Raw genomic sequence first — 21,929 nt, forward strand, 5'->3', positions numbered from 1 at the left:
CCTTTAGTGTGATAATGTACATTGTGAAAAAGTGAATTTAGTGTGCAGCATTTCCCAAACTAATCTGATCACAGAACTGTTTTTTTTCTTGGAGTATCTTAAGGAACTAATTTTGAGGGACCAGTTTGGGAACTGCTGTCTTATCTAGCACTTAAGCTCAGTGAGAGTGAAGACAATGTCTGTCTTATTCACCACTGTATATCCAGCGTCCAGTGCCTGGCATGTAGTAAACTCTAAGTAAATATTTCTTGAATAAATGAATGAATACTTTTTTTTTTTTTTTTTTTTTTTTGCGGTACGCGGGCCTCTCACTGTTGTGGCCTCTCCCGTTGCGGAGCACAGACTCCAGACGCGCAGGCCCAGTGGCCATGGCTCACGGGCCCAGCCACTCCACGGCATGTGGGATCTTCCCGGACCGGGGCACAAACCCATGTCTCCTGCATCGGCAGGCGGACTCTCAACCACTGAGCCACCAGGGAAGCCTGAATACATTTTTTAATGCCCTATAATTGAGCTTTTTTTTTTTACACCTACTAGTATGGTACTCTAATTCAAGATGTAGAACTTGTATTTCATCTAATCTGAAACAGCATTGACTATAAGACATACCCTTGTTTTATGCACCACTAAGAAAGAAAAAAATTTCACTTTGCTTACACCAGAAACTAACACAACATTGTAAATCAACTATACTTCAATAAAAAATTAAATAAACAAAAAAGAAAGAAAAAATACAGCCAAATAAATTATAACACAATACTATTTTAGCTTTTATAATTTATACTTTATAATTATTGGGAGCATTCTTTAAGACTTGTTTAGAAATGGATTTTTATCATCTATAACTCTTGTACATATGTTACAAAGAACCCTGAAATGAAAATTGGTTAAGGTATTTCTAAAACATCTTCACATTTGGAATCTGAGTCTTCTGAATTACTTTTTGGCTCAGTCAATATGTTCTGGATTTTCCTCACAATATTATTCTTTGTCATTAAGGATGTTGGCAATACAGTATTTTTGGTGGGGGGAAAGAAGTATTCTACTTTTGTCCAGGGTTTTCTTCCACGTCGCTGACAACCATTCTGCAAGTTTTGATGCTGGTACTTTCTCGATCTTACCAGAAGGTGTCAGGCAATGACAATTATATCACAACTGCTGCCTGGCCAACAGCAATTGTGACATTCCAGTAATTATAAACTGCATGCCAATTTCAGAAATGTTAAAAACATGAAGAAATGTGCATTTAAAAAATTTTTTTATTTTATTTTTTTTGCGGTACGCGGGCCTCTCACCGTTGTGGCCTCTCCCGTTGCAGAGCACAGGCTCTGGATGCGCAGGCTCAGCGGCCATGGCTCACGGGCCCAGCCGCTCCACGGCATGTGGGATCCTCCCGGACCGGGGCACGAACCCGCGTCCCCTGCATCGGCAGGCGGACTCTCAACCACTGCGCCACCAGGGAAGTCCAGAAATGTGCATTTTTGAATCGATGAAATGCTATTAGATATTATCACTGTGCCCTTCCTGAATTCTGCATTTCTCTTTAGTTCAATTTATTTTTCTTTCTTCCTTCATAGCTCTGCTTTTAAAAAGAGCAGTCTGTATTTATTGTCTTCCTTTCCTCCCCTTTCATTCACCCTTTAATCTACTACATTCTAACCCCCATCACTCCAGTGGTGGTCTGCTTTCAGTCCTTATGCAGATTCATTCACCAGCCAGTGAATGCTTATAGTCTGTTTGGGAAGATAACAGTAGTATGGAGCAAATCACAGAATCTTAGAGCTAGAAGGTTTCCTAATTCTGACCTTTTTTTATGTGGCAAACCATCACATATTTGACTATTGTTCGTGGCTCCTTTCCCATCTGCCCATTTTAGATTCATTTTATTTAAGTTCAGTAGTTCTAGCTTATTTAGCCAGTTCTCATATGACAAAGTTTCCAGAAAACTTCCCATCTTTGTTGAACTTACATGTAGCTGGCAGAGCCCTTCTTAGATGTGGAGCCCCAAGTGAAATGCACAAAGCCCCCAAAGGAACCACAGTGACCTAGCAATCCTTTCACTATTACTAGCTAGATTTTGCTCCCATTCCCCATAGATGCTGTTTCAAACCTTCCCTCACCTCTCTTCTCAGGTTGCCTGCTCCATCTCCATTCCCTCCCATTTTGAAGATGTTCTTGCCTCCCCTTAATAAAGAAAATTGAAGCCAAATACCAGCTCTTCTACTTCAAAATATAGTTACAAAATTTGTGCTCAGCCTTTCCTGTTTACCTCCCTTTGTGAAAAGCCAATAATCTTCTGCCTGTGCTCGGCGTCCTATATCCTCCCATCTCTACAGGGTCCTGACTTGGCCAATATTATTCCTTCTCTTTCTTATCTCTTAAACTTTTTTATCTTCATCACAGATTTTTGCCCTCAGCTAGTAAACATGCTTTAGGATCTACTGTATTGTGAGAAAAATGTATACTTCATTAATTCTATATCCAGCTTTAGTTAACTTTATTTTCTTCCTTTTTTCATAAACTTAACTTAAAATTTTTATTAATATTTCTTTTTTTAAGATTTTTTTGATGTTGACCATTTTTAAAGTCTCTGTTGATCTTGTTACAATATTGCCTCCACTTTTTTTACCTTTCGGTTTTCTAGCCGCAAGGCATGTGGGATCCCAGATCCCTGACCAGAGATTGAACCTGCACCCCGCCCCCCCACCCCACCCCCTGCCACACTGGAAGACAAAGTCCCAACCAATGGACCACCAGGGAAGTCCCTATTAATATTTCTTTTTTGGTTCAAGATTCAAAAGTTATAAAAGGTCATACCAGGAAAAATTTCCCTCCCATTCCCATCCCAGTGGGAACCAGGGTTTTCAGTTTCTGCATACACACCCTTTGCAGCCCAGCCCTAATGCCCTAAGGCAGTGGTCCCCAACCTTTTTGTCACCAGGGACCGGTTTCATGCAAGACAATTTTTCTACAGACCAGGGGTGGGGATGGTTTCAGGATGATTCAAGTGCATTACATTTATTGTGCACTTTATTTCTATTATTATTGCATTGTAATATATAATGAAATAATTATACAACTCACCATTATGTTGACAGGAGTTGGAACTCAGGCGGTAATGTGAGCAATGGGGAGCGGCTGTAAATACAGATGAAGCTTCGCTCTCTCACCTGCCGCTCATTTCCTGCTGTGCAGCCTGGTTCCTAACAGGCCAAGGACCGATACCGGTCCATGGCTCAGGGATTGGGGACCCCTGCCCTAAGGCATCCGTTGTATGTAATGAATAAACTTATCACCCGTGCATCTAGAATGGCATTAGTTATGTACAGTTCTTGGGAAAATTAAGAAAATATTCACACAAATAATGTTCTATAGGGCTTTAATCTCTGAACCCCAGTTGAGAAAAGCAGTAGAGATAAACTATGTATATAACAGCAACTGTGCATATATATATTATATATGTATATAATTTTTCTTCTTTTTTAGAGAAATGATGTAATCTTATATGCTGTCTTACATCTTTATTCACTTAACCATATGTATTGGAGATCTATGTATGTATCTACATCTATTCTATTAGATATATATATATATGTTTGTATACATCCACAAACCTAAAGATCTCCCTCATTAAAAAAAATTCACTTGGGGCTTCCCTGGTGGCGCAGTGGTTGAGAGTCCGCCTGCCGATGCAGGGGACACGGGTTCGTGCCCCGATCCGGGAAGATCCCACATGCCGCGCAGCGGCTGGGCCCGTGAGCCATGGCCGCTGAGCCTGCGCGTCCGGAGCCTGTGCTCTGCAACGGGAGAGACCACAGCAGTGAGAGGCCCGTGTACCACACACACACACACAAAAATTCACTTGTATATTAAAAAAAAAGCTTTATTGAGCTATAATTCATGTGCCATACAATTCACCTATTTAAATGGGTTTTAGTATATTCACAGAGTTTAGCAGTCATTCCTCATTCCTCTCAACCCTCCCAGCCCCTGGCAGCCACTAATATATTTTCCATATCTATAAATGTGCCTATTCTAGATATTTCATATAAATGGAATCATACAGTGTATGCTCTTTTGTGACTGTCTTCTTTCTCTTAGCATACAGTTTTCAAGGTTCATGTTATAACATGTGGCAGTGCTTCATTTCTTTTTCTTTCTTTTAGTATTTTTTTTAGTACTTCATTTCTTTATAATGAGAAATAATATTTGACTGTATGGACATACCACATTTTATTTTTCCATTCATCAATTGATAGACATTTGTTTCTATTTTTTGGCTATTATAAATAATGCTGCTATCAATATTTGTGTACAAGTTTTTTTGTGGACATATGTTTTCATTTCTCTTGGGTAAATATCTAGGTGTACATTTGCTGGGTCATATAGTAATTCTATGTTTAACCTTTGGAGAAATTGCCAAGACTGTTTTCCACAAAGACTGCACCATTTTACATTCCCACCAGCAATGTATGAGGCTTCCAATTAATCTACATCTTCACCAATACTTGTTATTATCTGTCTTTTTGATCATTCTAGTGGGTGTGAAGTGGTATATTACTGTGGGCTTTTTTTTTTCAGGGATCGAACCCACGGCCCCTGCAGTGGAAGTGTGGAGTCTTAACCACTGGACTGCCAGTGTGTTTTTTTTTAAATAAATTTATTTTATTTATTTATTTTTATTTTTGGCTGCGTTGGGTCTTCGTTGCAATGCGCGGGCTTCTTATTGCAGTGGGTTCTCTTATTGCAGCGAGCGGGGGCTGCTCTTTGTTGAGGTACACAGGCTTCTTATTGCGGTGCCTTCTCTTGTTGCAGAGCGCAGGCTCTAGGCACGCGGGCTTCAGTAGTTGTGGCTCGCTGGCTGCAGAGTGCAGGCTCAGTAGTTGTGGCACCCAGGCTTACTTGCTCCGCGGCATGTGGGATCTTCCTGGACCAGGGCTCGAACCCGTGTCCCCTGCATTGGCAGGTGGATTCCTAACCACTGCACCACCAGGGAAGCCCCTTATTGTGGTTTTGATTTGCATTTTCCTGATGGCTAGTGATGTTGAGTATCTTGTCATGTTCTTTTTGGCCATTTGCATATCTTCATTGGAGAAATGTCTATTCAGATCCTTTGCCCATTTTAAAACTGAGTTATTTATCTTATTTTTTATTGTTGTAAAATATACATAACATAAAATTTACCATTTTAACCATTTTAAAGCGTACAGTTCTGTGGCATAAAGTATGTTCACAGTGTTGTACAACCACCACCACCACCCATTGCCAGAACTTTCTCATCTTCCCCAGCTAAAACTCTGTACCTATTAAATAATAACTCTCCATTCTCACCTCTCCCCATCCCCTAGAAACTACCATTCTACTCTATGTCTCTATTCATTTGACTACTCTAGGAACCTCATATAAATGGAATCATATAATATTTGTCCTTCTGTGACTGGCTTATTTCCTCTAGCATGATGTCTTTAAGGTTTATCTATGTTGTAGCACATGTCAATATTTCCTTCCTTTTTAAGGTGGAATAATAGTCCATTGTATGTATATATCACATTTTGTTTATCCATTCATTTGTCAATGGACACTTGAGTTGTTCCACCTTTTTGGCTATTGTAAATAATACTGCTATGAGCATAGGTGTACAAATACCTGCTCAAGTCCCTGCTTTCAGTTCTTTTGGGTATATACTCAGAAGTGGAGTTGCTGGATCATATAGTAATTCTATGTTTAAATTTTTTAGGAATCACCATATTGTTTTCCACAGCAACTGTACCGTTTTACATTCCCACCAGCAAGGCACAACAACACTTGTTATTTTCTGTTTTTTTTTTTATTTTAAAATAGTCGTCTTAGTGGATGCGAAGTGGTTATCTTTTTATTATTGAATTGTAAGACTTCGTTATATATTCTAGACACAAATCTTTTATCAGATAAATGATTTGCAAATATTTCCCCCTATTTTATGGGTTGTCATGTCACTTTCTTCAAGGTGTCATTTGAAGAACAAAAGTTTTTAACTTTGATGAAATCCAATTTATCTATTAATTCTGTTGCTTGTGCTTTTGGTGTCATATCTAAAATCCATTGCTGACTCCAAGGTCATGAAGATTTACACCTATGTTTTCTTATGAGAATTTTATAGTTTTGGCTTTTATATTTAGATCTTTGATCCATTTCGAGGTAATTTTTGTGTATGGTGTGAGATAGGCATCCAAAGTCATTCTTTTGCAAGTGACTATCTAGTTGTCCCAACATAATTTGTTGAAAAGATTATTCTGTCTCCCATTGAATTATCTTGGCACCCTTGTCAAAAATCAGTTAACCGTAAATGTGAAGGTTTATTTCTGGACTCTCAATTCTATTCCATTGAGTTATATATCTGTCCTTATGCCAGTATCACACTCTCTTGATTACTGTAGCTTTGTAGTAAGTTTTGAAATTGGAAAGTGTGAGTCTTCTAACTTTGTGCTTCTTTTTAAAGATGATTTTTACTATTCTGGGTCTCTTGAGTTTCCATATGAGCTTTAGAATCAGCTTGTCAGTTTTTGCAAAGAAGCCCATTGGAATTTTGATGAGTATTGCCTTATATCCATAGATAAATTTGGAGAGTATTGCCATCTTAATGTCAAGCCTTCTGGTCCATTAGCATGGGATGGCTTTCTTTTTTGTTGGTGTTTTTTTTTTTTTTTTTTTGCGGTACGCGAACCTCTCACCGCTGCGGCCTCTCCCGTCGCGGAGCACAGGCTCCGGACGCGCAGGCCCAGCAGCCACGGCCCACGGGCCCAGCCGCTCCGCGGCACGTGGGATCTCCCCGGACCGAGGCATGAACCCGCGCCCCCTGCATCGGCAGGCGGACCCTCAACCACTGCACCACCAGGGAAGCCCCTGGCTTTCCATTTTTTAACATCTTCTTTGATTTCTGTCAACAATATTTTGTAGTTTTCAGAATGTAAGTTTTGTACTTCTTTTGATAAATGTATTATAAGTATTTTATTCTTTATTCTTTTTGATGCTGTTATAAATAAATGGAGTTACTTTTTTATTTCATTTTTGGTTTGTTTATTGCTCCTGTATAGAAATACAATTGACTTTTATATATTGATTTTGTACCCTGAAACCCAGCTGAACTCACTTATTAGTTCTGTTGGTTTTTAGTGGATTTCTTGGGATTTTCTATATGCAACATCATGTCATCTGCAAATAGTGACTGTTTCCAATCTGCATGCATCTTGTTTCTTTTCCTTGCCTAATTGCTCTAGCTCAAACTTCCAATGTTGAATATAAGTAGTGAGAGTAGACATCTTTGTCTTGTTCCTGATTATAGGGGGAAAGCATTCAGTTTTTCACCATTAAGTATGATGTTACCTGTGGATTTGTGTGTGTGTGTGTGTGTGTGTGTGTGTGTGCTTCAACCACCTTTTCTTTAATTAATTTTTATTGGAGTATGGTTGCTTTACAATGTTGTGTTAGCCTCCACTGCACAACAAAATGGATTTTTTATAGCTCTTGAGAACTGCCTCTCCTCCTGAGCTAAGTCTCTGAGCCTCTACTCTGGAGATCAGGTCAGGGACAGTGGCCTCTTGGAGTGACACCCCTGTTTTATGAGCTGGGCACTGAAAAGGGCTGGTAGCCTCTGGTCTTCTAGGCTTGCCAGTGTGGAACCTCTGCCCTACAGGCTAGCTGGGCAAGGGCCTTAAGGACTTGCAGTAGTTTTTTCCTGCTGCACCTCCCCTCCCTGCTCTGAGATTAAAAAAAAAAAGATGTGTAGGATTTTGCCTAGTACTGTTATGGTTTCATTTTATATTTAAGTTTTTTTATCCATATGGAATTTATTTGATTGTATTTTGGTACAGGATATATCTATGAATCCAACTTATTTGTTTCTAGATAGCTACCTATTTGTTCTACAGAATAGGGACGATTTTTCTTCATGTCTGCATCTCCAGTGCCTAACATAGCTCCTTGCCCATTGTAGGTTGTCTGTAAATGTGGTTTGAATGAACAAGATGGATACTGTGCTTCTCTTATAATATTTAGTACCTGCCTTACTGGGGTGGACATACCCTTAAATGACCCCCAATTTGTCACACCCTGTATAATTCCCTCCCCTGAGTGCAGGTAGAACCTGTGACTTGCTTTTAATCTATAGAATATGGCAAAGGTGATGGTATGTCACTCTCATGATTACATTAGGTTATATAAGACTCTATCTCAGCAAACTAGAATGAGAGAAACTCTCCTGCTAGCTTTGAAGAAGCAAACTGCTAGGAAATAAACTGCCTATGGAGAGGGCCATGTAGCAGGGAACTGCTGGTGGCCTCTAGGAGCTGAGAGTCTCAGTCCCACAACCATAAGAAACTGAATTCTGCCAACTATGTGAGTTTGGAAGAGCATCCCAAGTTCCAGATGAGGCCCCAGTCCTGGCCTATACCTTGATTTCAGCCTACTGGGATCCTAAGCAGAGACCTAGCCAATCTGTGCTGGGACTCTGACCCACAGAAACTATGCAGTAATAAATGGGATTGTTTTAAGTTGCTAAATTTGCGGTCATTTGTTACACAGCAACAGAAAACTGATTTACTTAAATTGTTGACCCATTTAGAGCTTCCAGGTTTTCTTCATATCATTTTAAGCCAGTTTACTCCATCTTATTCCTTCAAAGTCAAGTTTTAAAATTGAATATATGACATTTAAGTATTTATTACCATTAAATCCCACCTTCTTGGTTTGGAATCAGTGTTCTAGCATGTAGATTATTTGATAGGTTTTATATCCTCTTCTTTGAGTTCTTCCTGGATGGCTTTTCTCTGTCCTTTTCCCCTAATACACTGTGGATTGTTCTTTCTTTTGAGATACAGTAAGTCCCCTGCATACGAACCTTCAAGTTGTGAACTTTCAAAGATGTGAACGTGCATGCCATCAATGTCAGGCGTGAGTGAAATTGCAGCTTGCCCTCTGTCTCCTGTTGCTGACGATCCTTCAGCTCTACCATCTCCCACCTCCTCTCCCTCCTCCAGTCAGTAACCCTTCTTGCCTGTTCGCTCGATGCCAGCCCCTGTATGCCAGCTGTTGTACTGTACTACTGTACTTTTCAAGGTAAGATTAAAAATGTTTTCTTTATTTTTGTGTTTGTTTGTTTTTTATGTATTATTTGTGTGAAAAGTATTATAAACCTATTACAGTATTGTACTATGTTGCCGGTTGTGTTAGTTGGGTACCTAGGCTAACTTTGTTGGACTTTCGAATGCGCTCTCGGAACAGAACTCGTTTGTATGTAGGGGACTTACTGTGTAATAGCATTATTACAGCGTGTTGTAATTATCTGCTTACACGCTCATCTTTCCCTACTAGACTATGAACTCCTCAAAGACAGGGACCTTGACTTTTCATGTCTTAGTGCGGTGCCTGACATGTAATAGAAGCTCAATAATTCTTTTTGTTGTATGAATAAAATGAAAGAAGAGGTGATGAATAACAGGAAATGCTTCATAGGACTTAAACAGAAGAGGTTGAAGGAAGATACGATTTGAGGTCTCCATGAAAATTTCAAGCCCCCTCTAAGGTGAATTCTGCCCCTATTCTGTCACTTAGGGATAGAGTTATGATCATAGGCCTCCCTATGTCCATTGCAGCTTATGGTGGCCCCTTTCCTGACCTAGCTGTGCTTGACAGGTACATTTAGTTCAAGACTATAATTCTGCACCCAGTTACAACACGCACACGTGTTGTTTTTCCCATACCACCAAGCAATTCTCAGACACTAGCTGGGTGTCCTAAATTCAACACAGTTCTGACACTATGTACCTGGAGATAACATCAGATCCCACAGGCTCAGTCCTACAAGACTGCCCCGCCTCCAACTTCAGACATCAATTCCAAGTCCAGGTTGTCACCTGTGCTTCTGAACGGCCAGCTATAGAATGGAGGTTCCAAAACCCACTCCTTGGTTTTAATTACTTGCTAGAGTAGTTCACAGAACTCAGAGAAATATTTTACTTACTAGATTACCAGTCTATTATAAAAAGGTACAACTCAGGAACAGCCCGATGGAAGAAATACATAGGGTATGAAGAAAGGGCACAGAGATTCCGTGCCCTCTCTGAGAGCACCCAGACCCCAGAAGCTCTTCAAACCTCCGTCTGTTGGGGCTTTTTTTTTTTTTTTTTTTTTGCCGCACCACACAGCTTGCGGGATCTTAGTTCCCCGACCAGAGATTGAATCCAGGCCCTCGGCAGTGAAAGCGCCAAGTCCTAACCACTGGACTGCCAGGGAATTCCCTTTTTGGGGAGGTTTTTATGGCAGCTTCATTACATAGACTTGGTTGATTAAATCATTGGCCATTGGTGATTGATTCACCCTCCAGAACCTTCCCCTCCCCCAAGGTCAGAGGGTGGGACTGAAAGTTGTTTCTCCTGGCAACCAGCCCCCATTCTTAGGCTAGGTCCAAAAGTCACTCATTAACATAACAAAAGACACCTTGATTGCGCTCCTCTTTTAGGGAATTCCAAGGATTTTAGGATCTCTGTTCAAGAAAGGAGGCAAAGACCAAATCACAATATCACAAAGACACTCTCATGGCAGAAACTAATGGAGCCTGAGTACCTGAGTCACAGGTAGAATAGGCTAAATACATTTCACAGGGTAGGGAATTATTGCCAGCTCCTCCTCTTTCTGATATCTACATCAGTGCTTATTTCCTACTTTGTGATAGCGAACCCCCAAGAGTTGGGAGTGGAATCAAGAACTGACACCCTCTGAGCGTAGTGTATTACTTACGAGGCAAGGACATTCCCTAAATTTTTATCAGGGAAACCTGAATATCTTCCCTAACCTAAGGAAGAGCTCAGAGTAATTCTCAGATCTAACAGAGGGTATCAAAGGCTAATCCTCAAGTCTGGAATGTAACCGATGTAAAGAAAATGAATTCATTTAATTGTATTATCAATATAATCTGTTTGAGGTTGCCAGAAAGTTGGTATTCTATGAGAAGAATAGAAATAATGGAACCAAAAGTAAGAATTTGTGAGTATATCACCAGGCTTGACCTTGAGAGCAGACATAATTTTCTCCAGAGTACAGTACAGGAGTTAATCCAACTATTCTTATTTGATGAAAAATATATCTAAGAATATCCAATTTCCTATTCATTGAAGCATTCTTTATAATAGTGAAAATTTGAGAACAACATCAATTTACCATAATAGTTATTTTAGAATACTTCAAAAGGATATTACAGTAGATTTTGAAGAATGTTCAATGCTAAGGGTAATAGTTTACTAGAGCTGCCATAACAAAATACCACAGACTGGGCAGCTTAAACAATAGATTTTTATTTTATCATAGTTCTAGAGGCTAGAAGTCCAAAATCAAGGTGTTGGCAAGTCTGGTTTCTTCTGAAGCCTCTCTCCTTGGCTTGCAGATGACCACATTCTTGCTGTGTTCTCACATGACTTTATTTTTCAGTGTGCACCCATCCCTGGTGTGTCCAAATTTCCTCTTATAAGAATACTAGTCAGATTGGATTAGGGCCCACCCTGATGGCCTCATTTTAACTTGAAAGGCCCTATCTCCAAATAGAGTAACATTCTGAGGTCCTGGGAGTTAAGGCTTTAAACATGTGAATTTTGGAGGAACACAGTTCAGTCCATACAACGGGAGAAAGTTTTACAATATGAATAAAAGTGCAGGATATAATATTTAGTGTGATTCTAATCGTATAAACATATGCTGAAAAAGACTGGAAGGAAATACTCAAAAATATTAATAATGGTTTTCTTAGGGTTTGGGAGTTATGAATAATTTAAAATTTTTCTTCTTTATGTATTTTTGTATTTTCTAAATTTTCTACAATGAGCACGTATTCTATAATGGAAAAATGCAATAAAAGTTACATTAAAAATTCATTCCTTTTTCCCTTAATTCTATGACTAAATCAATTTACCTTCAAGAACAGAAGACAAGGGGAGATAAATGTGGCAGAAAAATTGATATCAATTGTTAAATTATAAGTGGCATTCTGTTATAAGTCAAGCTCTAGTGAGGTTGACCCTATTGACTGGTTCTCTTTTGAGTAAAATAATTTAAAATGACTTGTTTTTATGCGTGAAGGGGATCAAAAGGTAAAACTTCCAGTTATAAAATGACTAAGTCATGGGATGTAATGTACAGCATGGTGACTATAGTTAATAATACTGTATTGCATATTTGAAAGTAGGAGAGTGGATCTTGAAAGTTCTCATCACGGGAAAAAAAAATTTTGTTACTGTGTGTGGTGATGGATGTTAACTTGGATTTATTGTGGTGATCATTTTGCAATACATACAAATGTTGTATCATTACATTGTACACCTGAAACGAATATAATGTTATGTCAATTGTACCTCAATTAAAAGGGTTTTTTTAAACTTGTTTTTTTAATCTGAAAACCGGGGGATTCATTTCTGGACTGCAATAACACCACTATCCACTACCCTACAATGAAACCCTTGTAGAACCTTTCATCTGGCCCTTTCTTTGACATCTAACTATGAATTCCCATCCTGAGAAGATGTTTAAATCAAAGCATCCACATCATGTACTTTAGACTACTAATTTTCTCTTTCTATGGGACCACACTGGAAGAGATGTCAAAGCAGGAACCTTGTATTGCTGTGGTCTTCCAGGTTCACCCAACTATGATATTATGTCTCAACATATGAGCACACAGATTCCAAGCAACTGTTTCCAGATACCTTTATAATCACCTCCATTTTTACACTTTAGTATATCTGTGCCTTCTTATTGCTTTCTTTTTGGGCTCTCTCTTCCCACGCTGCTCTCAGCTCTGAAACTGCATACTTTTGCCCGTTCATCAGGAGCTGGTTCATCCAACTCTAGCATCCACCTTTGGGTGCATTTTCTCTTATCTAGTTCAAAGGTCATTGAATCATACGGGCTCCCCTCCATGAGGCAAACTTGCAGAACCTGTAATTAAGGAGACATAATCTAGATGCGGGGCAACATGGTTTTCATTAGAGTTAGCATTCCTAATATTAAGAGCTTATTAAAAGGCTAATAAGTAAGCATATAGATAAGCAACTAGTGGATGGAATCTAATGAAACTTCGAAAACCGTTTTTGAGAAGCTTTTATTTCAAAGGTAATTCAAAAGGAAATATCCTTTTTAAAGACCAGCAACTTAGCAAGATACCAGGTGCTGGGTTAGAAGAATAAAATGATCTTTATACTTGAGAAGGCCTGCCTAGTGGGGGATACGAAAAATATGAACACGATTATTCTTTTTTTTGGCCATGTGGCATGTGGGAGCTTAGTTTCCCAACCAGGGATCGAACACCTGCACCTCCTGCATGGGAAGCATGGAGTCTTAACCACTGGACTGCCAGGGAAGTCCCTGAATACGATTATTCTTTTATAGAAGAAGTACTATGTTAGATATATAAACAGAAGAAAAAGCTCTCTGGGCTCGGACCTAGGTTTTGGCGACATGGCTAAACGCACCAAGAAGGTCGGAATCGTGGGTAAATACGGGACCCGTTACGGTGCTTCCCTCAGGAAAATGGTGAAGAAAATTGAAATCAGCCAGCACGCAAAGTACACTTGCTCCTTCGGTGGCAAAACCAAGATGAAGAGATGAGCTATGGGCATTTGGCACTGTGATTCCTGCATGAAAACGGTAGCTGGTGGTGTTTGGACCACACCACCACTTCTGCTGTCACAGTAAAGTCTGCCATCAGAAGTCTGAAGGAATTGAAGGACCAGTAGAAGCACCACCTTTTGAAATGTTGCTAGCCTATAATAAATGGTTAATTTATGTAACAAAATTACTTTGGTTTGTTGTTAATTTTATTAGTTAAATGTTCTTATTTGCATTGCATTAATTTTGCTTTCTAAAAGAAGACTTGGATATTAAAATCCTTCTAATTTTTGTTGGAAAAAACAAAAACAAACAAACAAAACCAGAAGAACAAGAGATTAACACTACCTGAGTAGTGGATGTTAAGGTTTTAAAGGAGTCAATACATAATGCTTCCTTTTCCCCCTTCATAATTTCTAACCAACTGAGAAATAAGGCATAGGAGACCAGTAAATGGAGATTAAAATGTCAGCATTCTTACTGATGAAACTGTTGAGTGGACGTGACTTTAGAGCTGCAGTCAAGTGGGCCTTTTAATTTTCTTTAATTCTCTGCCCTGAATTAGAGAGACTTAACTCACCTGGTCGGGCAACCTAGGCCACCCTCAGAGAGCAAATCAGAATGCACCCTCTCTATAGGCAGGATGGCTTCAAAAGTGGGATTTCTGCTAAAATTGTCGCCTTGGTAGATCAATCGCTTTGGAACAAAATCTCATTTTCAAAACAAGCAAGATAGCAGAAATGACTGTGAAATGACTGTCTCACTTTGAAAAATAAACTGATTGGAGTACTTTGTAAAAGGAGTAAGTTTTGCCTTAACAAATGTTAAAATATGGTAAAGCACCCATTATTTAAAATGTGCTGGGAAAAGAAACTAGAAACCACATAAATGTGCATAAATAGGGGACTGGTTAAATAAATTATGGGCCACCCCTACTGTGGAACACTAGGCAGCCATTTTAAAAAGTGAGGGGGGCCCATGAATACTGATCTGGAAAGCAGTTCAAAATATATTTTCAAGAAAAAAAAACCTAGAAGAACATGTATAGTATAATCATATTTGTATTTTAAAAGGCTATCTGGGGACTTCCCTGGTGGCGCAGTGGTTAAGAATCCGCCTACCAATGCAGGGGACACGGGTTCGAGTCCTGGTTGGGGAAGACTCCACATGCCGTGGAGCAACTAAGCCCATGTGCCACAACTACTGAGACTGTGCTCTAGAGCCTGTGTGCCACAACGACTGAGCCCGCGTGCTGCAACGACTGAAGCCTACTCGCCTAGAGCCCGTGCTCTGCAACAAGAGAAGCCACCACAATGAGAAGCCCGTGCACCCCAACGAAGAGTAGCCCCCGCTCGCCGCAACTAGAGGAAGCCCGCGCACAGCAAGGAAGACCCAACACAGCCAAAAATTAATTAATTAATTTACTAAAAAAAAGCTGTCTGTATTTAAATTATGTGTATATTTTCTTGTATAGGCACGGAATCTAGAAGAAAGCAAACCAAACTGTTAACAGTGGAGATCTCACAGTAGGTGGAAGTGGATTTTTATTTTCTGTCTTACATGTTTTGCTTTTGTAATTTTTAAATTAAAAACTAAATTTAATGTGCTGGCATAAAAGCAGACATAGATCAGTGAAAAATAGAGAATCCAGAGCTATATGCTAGTATATTTGAGAATTTACTACATGATAAAGTAGACATAATCAGACAGTCGAGAAAAAATGACCAATGAATTGTGTAAGGTCGGATCTTAACAAACGGCACCGCGAAACAGAAGAAAGCTTCAAGTGAGCTTTATTAGGGAGCACTCCGGGGCGAGGTTCACTGGTCCCAGAGAAAGGGGCCAGAGAAGTCGCACCCGGGCGAGGGTTGGGCAAGATTTTATAGGGGAAGAAGGGAAAGGGGTGTGGTGAATCTGGGAGGGCACAGGGTATTCCTTCTTTGGTGGTCTTTTCGGGTATCCGGGGGGACCGTTAGTCCCGCCCCTCGAAAGGCGGGAAGGCTGGGCCGGGTGCAAAGTCCCCAGGTCATTTCCTGGAACTGGGTGGTCCGAAAGTCTCCAGGTCAGTTTCTGGAACTGGGTGGTCCGGAGAGTTTCGGTCTGATGCAACCTGTGAATCGGATTGTGTTCCCCTGCCTCGGGCCAGTTGGCCTTACAAATTGTATTAGGCCGACTGATTTGTATTTTGACAAAACTTCAAATTATTTATATACATAATATATATAATATCACATTTCAAACACCAAAGTAAATTCCAGATGGATTACAGGGTTAAGTAGAAAAAGTGAGATATCATCTATAAGAGGGTGATCATTTAAAACTTTTTTTTTTTTTTTTTTTTTTTTGCGGTACGCCGGCCTCTCACTGTTGTGGCCTCTCCCGTTGCGGAGCACAGGCTCCGGACGCGCAGGCTCAGCGGCCATGGCTCACGGGCCCAGCCGCTCCACGGCATGTGGGATCTTCCCGGACCGGGGCACGAACCCGTGTCCCCTGCATCGGCGGGCGGACTCTCAACCACTGCGCCACCAGGGAAGCCCCATTTAAAACTTTTAATTTAAAACAATTCAAGCCTATGGATAATTTTAGTAGTGTAATGAATACCCATATACTGTTTACCTAAATTCACCAATTGTCAGTGTTTGCCACATTTGCTTTCTTTCTCTCCCTCTACACACACTCTCATGTGCATGCACGTGCATACACACATATGCACATTATTTTTGCTGACCCATTTGTGACACTTCATCCCTAAATACTCAGCACGTGTCTCCTAAGAACAAGGACATTCTCCTACATAACCTCAATACCATTATCATGCACAGGAAACTGGTACTGATACACTATCATCATCTAATACATAGTCCACATTCAAATTTCCCCAATAGCCCCAATAATGTCCTTTATAGTTGTTTTTAAAAAATATCAGAGTTCCATGGGCTTCCCTGGTGGTGCAGTGGTTGAGAGTCTGCCTGCCGATGCAGGGGACATGGGTTCAAGCCCTGGTCTGGGAAGATCCCACATGCCACAGAGCAACAAAGCCTGTGCACCACAACTACTGAAGCCCGTGTGCCTAGAGCCCGTGCTCCGCAACAAGAGAAGCCACCACAATGAGAAGCCCATGCACTGCAACAAAGAGTAGCCCCCACTTGCTGCAACTAGAGAGAAAGCCTGCACGCAGCAAGGAAGACCCAACGCAGCCAAAAAAAAAAAAAAAAAAAAAAAAAACCCCAGCTAGCCATCATACTTAATGGTGAAAACCGGAGTGCTTTCCCCCTATAATCAGAAACAAGGCAAGGATGTCTACTCTCACCACTTCCATTCAACACTGTACTGGAAATTTGAGCTAGAGCAATTAGGTAAGGAAAAGAAATAAAGGGCATTCAGATTGGAAATGAAAAAGTGAAACCATCTCTGTTTGCAGATGATATGATCTTGTATATAGAAAGTCCTAAGGAATCCATTAAAACACTATTAGAACTTATAAGTGAGCTCAGCCAGGTTGCAAGGTACAAGATCAATATACAGATATCAATTATATTTCTATAGGATCAATGAAAAAAATAAGGAAACATTTTATTTACAATAATATTAAAAAGAATAATATACTTGGGAATATATTTATCAAAAGAAGTACAAAACTTACTCTCTGAAAACTATAAAATATTGTTGACAGAAATTAAAAAGACCTTAAAAAATGGAAAGACATCCCATGTTCACAGTTCAGAAGAGTTGATATTGTTAAGATGGCAATACTATCCAAATTAATCTATGGATATAAGGCAATATCCATCAAAATTCCAGCTGTCTTCTTTGCAGAAATCAGCAAGCAGATCCTACATTTCACATGAAAATTCAGGGGACCCCAGAATAGTCGAAAGAATCTTGAAAGAGAAGAACAAAATTAAAGGACTTGCATTTCCAATTTCAAAACTTACTACAGAGCTACAGTAATCAAGAGTGTGGGACTGGCATAAGGACAGACATATAACTCAGTGGAATAGAATTGAGAGTCCAGGAATAAACGCTCACATTTTTGGTCAGCTGATTTTTGACAAGGGTGCCAAGACAATTCAATGGGGGAAAGAATAGTCTTTTCAATAAATGGTATTGGGACACTTGATATCCATTTGCAAAAAAATGGATTTGGACCCCTACCTCACACCTTGTACAGAAATTAACTCAAAAATGGATCAAAGACCTAAATATAAGAGGTAAAACCATAAAACTCTTAGAGGGAAATATAGGTGTAAATCTTTGTGACCATGGATTAGGCAATGGTTTCTTACATATGACACTTAAAGCAGAAGCAATCAAAGAAAAAATAGATAAATTGGACTTGTCAAAATTAAAAACTTTTGTGTATCAAAAGACACTATGAAGAAAGTGAAAAGACAGCTCATAGAATGGGCAAAAATATTAGCAGATCTTATATCTGATAAGGATCTAGTGTCTAGACTCTACAATAAAAAGACAATCCAGGGCTTCCCTGGTGGCGCAGTGGTTGAGAGTCCGCCTGCCGATGCAGGGGACACGGGTTCATGCCCCGGTCCGGGAAGATCCCACATGCCGCGGAGCAGCTGGGCCCCTGAGCCATGGCCACTGAGCCTGCATGTCCGGAGCCTGTGCTCCGCAACGGGAGAGGCCACAACAGTGAGAGGCCCGCATACCGCAAAAAAGAAAAAAAAAAAAAGACAATCCAATTAAAAATGGATGAACTAATAAGCACATGAGAAGATGCTCAACATCATTAGTCATTAGGGAAATGCAAATCAAAACCACAATAAGATACCACTTCACACTTACTAGGATGGCTATGATAAAATAAAAGATGGATTATAACAAGTGTTGGTGAGAATGTCGAATAAATGGAACCCTCATAATACTGCTGGTGGGAATGTAAAGTGGTGCAGCCTTTGTGGAAAACAGTGTGGCAGTTCCTCAAAAGATTAAAGATAGAGTTACCATATGATTAAGCAATTCTACTCCTAGGTATGTACTCAAAATAATGTAACACATATGTCCACAGAAATACTTGTATACTAATGTTCATAGTAGCATTATTCATAATAGCAAAAAAAAAAGGGAGACAACCCAAATGTCCATTGGCTGATTAATGGATAAATACGTTTTTTTTTCCAATACAATAGAACATTATCTGGCAATAAAAAGGAATGAAGTATGTACTTATACATGGTAGAACATCAATGAACCTTGAAAACATTATGCTAAATGAAAGAAGCTGGTTCACAAAAGACCACATACTGCATGCTTCCATTTAGGTGAAAATGTCTAGAAAAATAGGCAAATTTATGGAGACCGAAAGTAGAATTGTGGTTGCCTAGGGCTGGAGTGAGGGGTTTGGGAGGAAATGGGGAATGACTGGAAATGGGAACAAGGTTTCTTGTTGGGATGATGAATATGTATACAATTGATTGTAGTAATGGGTGTACAGCTCTGTGGCTATACTAAAAACTAGTGAATTGTTCACTTCAAAAGTTTGAATTTTACTTTTTTTTTTGCGATATGCGGGCCTCTTACTGTTGTGGCCTCCCCCGTTGCGGAGCACAGGCTCCGGACGCGCAGGCTCAGCGGCCATGGCTCACGGGCCCAGCCGCTCCGCGGCATGTGGGATCTTCCCGGACCGGGGCACGAACCCGTGTCCCCTGCATCTGCAGGCGGACTCTCAACCACTGCGCCACCAGGGAAGCCCCAAAAGGTTGAATTTTATGGTATGTGAATTTTATCTCAATTATCAAAAGAGTACGTACTATATGTTTCCATTTATATAAAGAACAAAAACAGGTAAAAAAAAAATCTAGGCTGTTAGAAGTTGGGACAGAGGTTGCCCTTGTCAGAAGGGAAAGTAGTTACTGGAAGGAAGCATGAAGGGGATTTCTGGGGCACTGATAATGGTTTGTTTCTTGATGTGGGTGCTGTTACAGGAGTGTGTTCATTTTGTGAGCATTCATTGAGCTGTACACTTACTATACCAGTGTGCACATTTCTCTGTATATACCGTACCTCAATAAAAAGTTAAAAAATTTTAAGCTCTGTAAATGAAAGCAACAAACATAGGAAAATATTTGAATCGAATATTACAGAAGAAAGGTTAATATCTATATAAAGAATTAATTCTCATTTATGAGGAAAGCATCAGGACCCAAATAACTAAGTTGGAAAAAGAAAAGATATGAATAAACAATTTCCAAAAGAAATAGTAATTCTAAACAGAATGCACTTCTACTTTTATTTTATTAGCAAATGACTTGTTTAAATTATAGCTATGCTGGTGAGATTGTGGTAATGTTGCTTTGCTGTAACATGGCTGATAGCACTGTAAACTGATAAAAATCCTTTGGGAAAGCACTGTAACAAGTATCAAAATTTACAAATATGTTCGTTATCTTTGACTCAGTAATCCCAATCCTGGGAATGAAGCCTAAGAAAGTAATTCAACTAGAGACATTGTATTAATGAAGGTGTTTCTTAGAACAAAGGAAAACTGGAAACAACCTGAATAAATGTTTAAATGGTTAAATAAATAATGGTACATCAGTGCTATGGAATATTATGCAACCACTAACAATGACAATTTTGAATACTAGAAGTAATTTGAAAAATATTTATTTGATCATGAAAACAGAAGCATGCAAAATTATATGATAATATTGGGTGGGTTTTTTCTTTTTTTGCAGTTTTCATTAGTGTTAAATTGTTTTATAATAAAAACAAACAAAAAAATTCAATGTTTTGCACCTGGCCATTATACCACAAGAAAGAGTTAATGAAGCTGGAGAAATCCATAATGGTGGAGGACATCAGGGAACTTCTGGAAAAATAAAAGCTGAGGAAGGAAATATGGTTGAATCCTACAAATTCATGAAAGGGATAGGTAGGTGAATGAGAAGAGTTGCATAAAATCTTGGAACGCTACAATTGGAGAGCACCTCCTAATGCTTCTAATTAACTGATCAAGTTTTTATTGAATAATTGAATGCCCATTAAGTCCACTGTTAACCTGCACATGCTAGGCTAGTCTCTACATGGGACCCTGACTTTACTTCATGCCTCAACCCCTTGCAAACTAAGAGGCCTTATTAGTTTCTACTTAGTTACTACTTCTTAGTATTCCAGTCTGTACCAAGGACTTCTTTCCCTGAATATTTACAACAGCAACTTGTTGATTAATCTCATAATTGAATCAATCATCTAATCTAAGTAACCAAATAATTATCATACACACCAAAGTATTATTCTGAATATGAATTAAGTTTTTAGTGAATACTTCCCATGTGCCAGGCAGGAAGAGTTGACTTCATAATCTCATCTAAGCATCTCAACCACCCTGTGAAACGTGTATATTATATCCAAAAACTGAGGCTCAGAGATGTTAGGTAATTTGCTCAAGGCCACACAGTATCTGAGCTGGAAATTTAACCTAGGTCTAACGCCAAAGACTGCACTCCTAACTACTAGGTAATACAGTTTCAATTGTATTGTGTGTGTGTTCTTTCCCTAACTAGATTTTTAAGACTACGAGGGCCAGGATTTTATTTTCTGTATCCTTTGTAGTCTCTTCATTGCTATGCTAGCTGCTATACATAGTCAGTGCTCAATGAATACTTAAGGAAAGCCAAAATGGAGCTGTAGCTAGCTGAAACTACCAGTTACTTCAAAAAGGATTTATATTTTAGATAGATTTATTGGTGACATATTCATAATGGATTATTTAAAGGAAACAAGGATATTTAGGCCCATCCTTAATCCCTGAGATGTCTTGGTGGAAGAGAACCACACCTTCACAACCCTTGGTGCTCCATTCTAAGAACTGATTAGGCTGGATGGGGTTTTAGGGTCTGATACCCGGTGTGATCTTTCTTTGATTCTTCTGCTCCTCTTCTGTTTCCCAGAAACTAGCCTAAAAGGGCTTGTCTCCATGCTGGTGCTTCTCCTGGTTTGGCTTTGCTTGCTGCCATGCCTCCTTTTCTTGTGCATTTAAGTGAGGTATGGTACACATAGAGGCCGGTATTGAAGTCCAATACACCAGGTTTTACCAGTAAGGTGGTCAACAAATAATTATGGTGTATGTCAGGCAAGTTATGCCTCTGAGCCTCAGTTTACTCATCAGTAAAATGGAATTAAATAAGCTCCCTCCTCTAATATTTCAGTACTGTCAGAATTTCATAGTTAATATTTAGTTTAACATTTATAGGTAGCTGGAGGTACACTATGGAGAAACTGGGGCCTAGAAATCTAGATGGGATTAATTATCTGTGTACAGGTGGTAGTTGAAATCATCT

At 39.5% G+C, this 21,929-nt stretch overlaps 1 pseudogene; it reads left to right on the top strand.

The window, feature by feature from the left end:
• Window positions 1-13,438: 13,438 nt before the first annotated feature.
• On the top strand, window positions 13,439-13,757 carry LOC132418367 (large ribosomal subunit protein eL43-like; annotated as a pseudogene).
• The last annotated feature ends 8,172 nt before the right edge of the window (window positions 13,758-21,929 follow it).

The sequence above is a fragment of the Delphinus delphis genome, chromosome X, assembly GCF_949987515.2.
Source record: "Delphinus delphis chromosome X, mDelDel1.2, whole genome shotgun sequence".
NCBI lineage: Eukaryota > Metazoa > Chordata > Mammalia > Artiodactyla > Delphinidae > Delphinus > Delphinus delphis.